Here is an 8,014-nt window from a genome sequence, read left to right as displayed (position 1 = left end):
AGGTGTGACAAACAGGTCTTTGTAATTTTAAAGAAGAATTGACTAAAGTACATTTTTGGAATTTCCTTGGCAACAAAATTTATTTTATTATTAACCATCCACCTATAGGTTCATACCAAATGTATTATCATTTTTTTCAGCTTGAGCCAGGGATTACTGTATGACATTTATATGATATTCTGGTAATAAATGTGTGCAAATCGGGGGACCATCACATTTCCAGCTTGCGATGCCAATCCCGTTCAAAATCAAAAATATCTAAAACAAACATTTTTTTCCCACGTAGCTTCCCAATGACACTCAAGGAGTTAGGAGGCGATATATCAAGATCCCTAGCAGGGCCAGCCCTGCGACAGACTGGCGACCTGTCCAGGATGTAGCCCGCCTTCGCCCTTCAGTAGCCAGGTTATGCTCCGGCACCCCCGCGACCCCGAAAGGGACAAAGCGGTCAGGAAAATGGATGGATGGATGGATGGATAGCAGGGCCACTGACTGTATTTTCACTGGACATCTCAATCTCTTCTCTCTCATTTTCCAAACAGGAAATATCCACTGGATCCAAGAAGTCAAAATCCCATAGACTTCCATAGAGAAATAGTTATTTCTCAGTCGTTTGTTCTATTTGTCAGAGTGATCCTTTTTGCTCGGATGCATTCCTCTTAACATCTTCTTTCTAACACACATTTCTTTTAATATTTTTTTTCTTTACCACAATTTATTCAAGTTATAAATTGATCAATCAGATGCCATAGTAAAAGTATGTGGTACTCGCTGGCCCCACCTTCAACATTTGATTGACAGCTTCTCTCCTAGCCGCTTTCAGTGGAAGGGGCATGGACTTTGAATAAGCTCACTCATGATTCGTGATATTAGTTCCTCTAAAAACGTGACTCGGACCCACTCGGACTAATCACTGTCGACAGGTTTCAAAATGGCGGGGGCCGTATCTAGTGTTGGGCACCGAAGTTTGGTTCCAAGTAGGAACCGTTATGATTTACGTGGTTCTACCAAAACTGAAAGAAGCTGCTGCAGACGGTGCCACATTTTGGTTCTTAGTTTTATTGAAGGTCTATTTGTCTTAGGACATGTTAATCACTCCTACTCCATACACTCACTTTGAAATTCTAGCCAATCCCTTTGTCTTTCCTGTGATAGTGGGCAGGCTCATATAAGACCACTGACTGGGCGAGCACGAGAGCGCATCGCTCGAATGTCTGGCTGCATTTCACAGCAGATCACAGAAGTCTGACAGGTCGCTGCATCGCATCAGCCAATCAGGAACTCAGCTTTGGGCTTTCCACGAGTTTGAAATACTAATCCAATACGAGCGTTTTGTTCTCTGGCTGCAGCAAGCCTCCTGGACTTCAGCGAAGCTCGCTTGGGGGGCGTGGACTGGGGATTTGGGGTGTGGGGAGCAGGGGACCGGGTGGCGGGGGCAGCCTGCCCGGCTCTCCTGAAATGTGATATTTTACTTATTTTCGTGAAGACTATAATAAAATAATTTTTCCCCCTCTCGGTTTATTCCAGGACAGCCTTCAAACTCGGTCACAGAAACAGCAGAAGCGGCTGTCATCCAGACACACCCCCCGAGTGAGATTAAAACCCTGTAGCTTAAAGTGATTTAAAGGCGGCAAGCAGTGAGTTCAGCACGCAGTGACAGAGGGCCATCGGTTTGCTGCTCGGAGGTTGGGGAGCTCTGTTTAATGGGTTCAGCCAGCACGTGAAAAAACTACACCAAAATATGAATTTTTGACGCGGAGGTCTTAACCATTCACCAATATGTGACTCAAGAATGAAAATGTGTTGATTTGTAAATATGTAGGAATTATTTTTTATTACTACAGTACCGAAATTGGCACCAATTAAGAACAGAAACCAAAGGACCGCTTTGGACCGGAACCGCATAAAACCCAATCGGTGCCCAACCCAGCCGTATCAGGAAGCCACGGTGACGGCATTGGCAGGAGGTAAAGCATTTTCTATGGGTGATGTGAACATCTCGCTCTGTAAAGTGATTAGTATATGTCTATGATCAGTACTCTAAACTTGCAGAAGGTATTAGAGGTGATTTTTATTTTTATTGAAGATGGTGGCTTCTTTACAAGGTCATAGATCAAGGAAACTTTGGCTGTGGTTGTAGACTTAACCTTGTGCAGTGTGGGAAATTTCTTGAAGATCACCAACAAAAGTTTTCATACTATAAAAAACGTTTCATTCCATCATGGCGGCGCGCACAGTCGCAGCAGCTTGCAGTTCCAATACTTTGCTATTGTGTGTTTTTTTTTAACGCTTTTTTTTCTGTGCAACCTAATAGTGCAAACAACTGCGACAGTCATTACTGGATATCGGTTTTACATTTCATCTCTCGGGATTGTTGGTGGATTCAGCAGAAGACAGAAACGGGGGAACAGGAAGTAGAAGTGGGGGCGCCGACTCGGGAGGCTAACTAACAGTCCAAACAGGTCTGCGCTCCAGAGCACATTTCAATATCAGAGGTGGGTATTTAAAAACTTTCCTCAAGTAAAGTATTGTTACTTTAACAAAAATAGTACTAAAGTTAAAGTAGAGAGTAGGCATCCAAAAAATCTATTGAGTAAAAGTAAAAAAGTACTTGAATTAAAATATACTCAAGTAGTGAGTAAGTCCCATTTTTGTCACAGCAAAAGAATAAGTATATTAAAAAATAATGTAATACTATAACTTTTATAAAGGCTGGAAAAAATAAATGCATTTTTGCAAAATAAAACATTTGGCAACATTTGCCCCAAAAAGTGGACAATAAATTGTATATCTTTCTTCTTTTTTTTCAACAAGTAATTGTTGTTAATAATCTTGTTATCTGATTTTTGTCTTCTAAAATATTGAAACCTTTAAACAGTACTGTTTTTATGTGGCACGTTCATAGTTTTTTTGTTGTAATTTAAATTTAAACAACAATTTATGCTTTTATTTTGAAGTAAATAATTTCCGTTTGGAGACAGAAAATGTTTGTTTTTTTGATGCAATGTTCCGCTTGTAAATTCTGAATAAAAGAGTGGACAGCAGAGCTATACGGTTGTTTTACCATTCGGTAAGGATGGCATCGTTGGCACCTCTACTGAGCCATTCTAATGAGTAAAACAGTCTCTTGTCGTCATTCTGTTCATTTGAGGTCAAGATTAAAATGAACAAAACAAGAAAATTGAATGAAGATGAAAGTTTAATGAAGAAAACTACAGTTATCCTTGAACTTTAACATACTCCTTTACATCAAACAAGATATTATATATTCGTAAAGCTAAATTTAAATCAGCATAACAAACTGAATGTGAATTGCTGCAGTAGAAATTTGCATCTTAAGCCTGGAAAAAAAGAATCTCTAATTAAAGTGACTGTTAAGCTTTAACAGTAGCTGTCTCTCAAGGTTTTTTCTGTGAAGCTGTGATCTTTTAACAGTAAAAATAAGTCCTGCATGACTGTAGAGTTTCTCAAAAGCTCCAGATACTTAAAGACTTGTGATGATTTTGAGTGACCGTCTTTAGATTTGAGAAAAAGAGTGAAACAGATCCATGTCTCTAGTGGAAAGACATTGCCAACTTCTCCTACAGTGGCATCAACTGTTGACATGAAGATGCACATCTTTGGTGCTTCAGAAGTTGGTATTCAAGGCCAGTGTCATCATCCAAAATGGCAGAAGCATCTTGGTATTCCAATTCTGATTCACTTCCATCTCCTGATGCCTCATCCATGATGGAGTCTTTCTTCTACTGTTTATCTGCAACATTTTTCTTCCACTCCATATAGCTGAAAGGCCCTCAAGTTTGTTTTTGTTCTGATCACAGAATGTATTCCCTCAAATGCAGCAGCGAGGACATCAAATGTGTGCGAGCCTTTGACTCATCGACAAGCCAATCCTGTGAATATCTCTCTAGAGTGGTAGGGTCTATCCAGTGACAGGCGACAGCTAGATAACGCTGTCTTGCAGACCAGCAGTCAACTTTTTAATGATGATGCTCTTCATGTTCTTTGCAGCTTCCTGTATAGCGTTTTCCTTGTCATTAGTGTCCAGTGAGGATGAAAAGTTACTTTTGTAGTCTTGAAAGATTGTGTCTTAACCAGAGAACATGTTTGGTTGGTTTCAGAGACAAAATTTAGCACAAGCTGGTTGAGCGTTACTTGTATTATTTACGGTGGAGGGATCGAGGTATCTGTGATCTTCACACTCTTCACAGGAGACTCATCAGAGGAAGAAGATTTTCACATTTTGGTGGAATCTACCAAATCTGTGTACTTTGTCAATTTGTTGGAGGAAAAAAAAACATTTAGACATGGTAGATAATTTAGTTAAAATAGAATCATCCACACATCAAACACAAACTTTTTGTACAGAAAAAGTGTAAGCTTTACATCCTTTTCATGCGGTTAGCTCCTCTAACTTTGATAATAGTATTGATGTTACTAATTAAGTCTATATGAGCCACGAAGGGCTGCACGGTGGCGCAGTGGTTAGCGCTCTTGCCTCACAGCGAGAAGGCCCTGGTTCGACTCCCGGCTGGGACCTTTCTGTGTGGAGTTTGCATGTTCTCCCCGTGCATGCATGGGTTTTCACCGGGGACTCCGGCTTCCTCCCACCGTCCAAAAACATGCTTCATAGGTTAATTGGTGACTCTAAATTGCCCCTAGGTGTGAATGTGAGAGTGTATGGGTGTGTGATTGAGGCCCTGAGACAGACTGGCGACCTGTCCCTGGTGTACTAATACCCATCAGTAGCCGGGATAGGCTCCGGCACCCCCGCGACCCCGAAAGGGAAGAAGCGGTCAAGAAAATGGATGGATGGATGGATGGATGAGCCACGAACTGGTCCAATACCGCACCGGTACCCAAACCCAGGTTAGGGCTAGGTTACCAGTACTGGGTTAGGGTACCAGTGCAGGACGCGTCCAGAGGACCAGTCCGCCTCCGGTACTGCTTCTGGTACTGCATCTGGTACCACGTCCTGAGGGTTGCGGACCCTTGATTTACAAAAAAAAAGCCAGAATGTCAAAAAAAGACGAGTTGGGGACACCAAAAACGTCAAAATGTGACGCGGAGGGGTCCTTAACCAAACGTTAATATGTGACGAGTTGGGGATGAGTTTGTTGGCATGACATTACTAGACTTCCTCGTAGAATGTAAGGGGACTTGTTTAATTGGTTGTATGTGAGGCCAGGGTTACTCTGTTTCATCCGGCTCCGTCTTTGATTTTCCTTCACACTTCCTGCTGTGGAGAGTTTTACAGTCATGTGACTGTGTGGCTTCATTTGATTGGTCACAAAGAGTCATGCTACAGAGCCTAAAGTGGAAGTTTCCCCGCCACAGAATTATTTTAGATTATTTTGATTTATTCCAGTCAAAAGTAATGCTAACAAGCAGCAAGAGGTTCAGTGTTCCTGAGTAAGAGTCACATTTTATTTCTCAGAGTTGTTCTCAAGTAAAAGTAAAGAGTATGTCATATTCTGACAACTATTACAGTTACAGTTAATCTAAAAAGTGACTTATGTAAATGTAAGTGTTACTACCCACCTCACTTCAATATGCCCAGAATTTATTTTGGTAGTTCTTGGCTATGGGAACATTTCAATAAAAAAGAAGAATTCCAAAAACAGTATGGTCACTGCGTTCCAGAACTGTTACAGGCCATAATAATCAACGACAAAAATTAAATGTGATGTACGGTTTTGGAACATGTGCATAAAATTGATCTAACTAAACATCTAGAGGAATGAGTGCTTTTTATTTTCAAAATGTTGCAATAATTTAGTGTCAACCAACATTATCTTGTTGATCTAACAACCAAAACCTTTTTTTTTTTATTTTATACTTCCCTCTTCCAAGAAAACAAAACAAAAAAAAAAGGTTTTTTAAGCCTTAAATGGGGCACAAAGAGACACGAAGCCTGTTTTCTGTGCACTCAACCTTCTACAGAATGAACTCAGCATGTTCACACAGTCTGGTCTATAAGATCTGGAAGTGCTGGTCGTCCCTTTCAGGCTTCAGAGGAGTAATCAGGAGTATAAAAAAACACACAGATGGCTAACATCTCTGGGAGGAACAAGCAGCTGATGTTAGCGTTTAAAATGCACCCATGCTGGTGCAAATGGACTGCTATGGTTTCTTGTTAACTGAGGTCTGTCCTGAAAAAATGTCATCCTTGACAGAAATAGTAAATCAACATAAAAAAAATGAAAACCAGGAAGAAAAAAAAACTGCTGAAACTAATGGAAGAGTTGAGCTACCCAAAAAACAGCCGCTAGCTCTGGAGGGGGGTTTGGCAGAAACACGGGACAAAGTCAAGCCTCAGTTTTATTTTGTAGATCTGGGAAAAGGAGCATCTACCATTAAGTTTGTTGATTGGCAAGAGTCTGGAAATACGATACGTATTCCGATCCATGTGTCAGGATACAAAACGCATATTTTCTAAGACAGTACCACTCAATATTTCATTTTTTTTTTCCTAAGAAAAAAACTGAACAGTAATACAGCTTTCCCATGAATATAATTATAAAATGCATTTTTTTAACAATCAGAACATTAACCACTGGAACTGTTTCTCATATAAAAGTTGCTTGTAACCAAGCAAATTCATTGTGCTTTTCTTTTGATAATTTAAGATTTTTTTTTTTTTTTAACACTAAACGTCTGATTTTCATGACAAAATATTTTAAAGCATAGAAAAAACAAAGATTAATAGTGCCTTAGCCAGTAATGTTCTGTATGGTTAAGAAAATAAATAGCTGTTTATTTCCAACACTGCTAAATCTAGCTGAACCTGTACTTTTAAAACTGTTCAGGGACCTGAACATTGCTTGAACAGGTGCTTTCTAGAAACATTTGAGTGTGATTATCAGCGTGACAGTGAAGGAGAGCGCTTGCAGATGCTTTTTCATTCTTCCAGACAGTCTACACTGCAGTGCTGCATGTCGCTTTTCTCACACCTGGAAGTAAACAAGTATTTCATCGTCACAACACCTGTCTGTTTTCAGACCACTGTATGCATCAATCTGGTTCATCTGGTCAATGAGTTGGAATCCTTTGTTGTGTTGTTTAGCAGAACTTTGGCCCACTTTGTCATCAGCCTTTTGACTGTAGCTCTCACAGGGCATGACACATGTGCACGGTTCCACTTGTTCTTACATGAACCATGAAGCACCAAAATCTGCGTTTTTTTATGGTACCAGTTCCAACTTTGCACAGATGTTTTGGCACAGTTCTCATCCTCAGTTAAAAACTAAGTTGTTTATGTCTAATTTCACTATTTAGCAACAACAACTGGATCATGAGTTAACAACACAAGTACTAACACAACTGGTTCTTGCAAGATCTTGTTCTTGTTTTGGTGTGTGTAGAGCTGCTCAAAGAAACCCGGTGTCCTGTGCTGCCAGCTAGCCATTAGGGGTTTAATTGGAAAACAAAAGTAGGATAAGGAACTATTTTTTATATATATAAATAATTAACTAAATATTGTTTTGGCAGTATTTTAAATTAATGCAAGTATTGTCAATGAAGTAACAATATTTCACTCAATTGATATTTTCTTACACCCCTATTTACAGTTAATAACACCGTATTTGTCAGACTAAAAGTCGCTCTGGAGTATAAATGGCATCAGCCAAAAAATGTATAATAAAGAAAAAAAAAAATCATATATAAGTCGCATTGGAGTAAAAGTTGAACTTTGGGAAGAGAAGTGGAAAAACTTTTGAACAAATCTGCCAAGCCCGGCGTAATGCAAACACGACACCTTAAATTTGCGTCCGCTGCCTATTTTTCGATACTGAAATTCATTCCTCAACACTTGTCCAAAAACATGTTTGTAAGCTAGTTGTGTCTCACGTGGGAGAAACTGAGCAGCCTCATCGCTACATAGAAGCATTGACTGCTTATCTCATATACAATAGAAGACACAGATGATGTTGAGAGATCAGGTTTACTTATTTGGAAGGTCTCAACAAAAGCATTGGTTAGTTTTTTTGGTAAGGTTTACCTTCAACTGCAG

This window comes from Oryzias melastigma, linkage group LG14 (genome assembly GCF_002922805.2).
Source record: "Oryzias melastigma strain HK-1 linkage group LG14, ASM292280v2, whole genome shotgun sequence".
Lineage (NCBI taxonomy): Eukaryota > Metazoa > Chordata > Actinopteri > Beloniformes > Adrianichthyidae > Oryzias > Oryzias melastigma.
Note: the sequence above shows the minus strand (reverse complement) of the source record.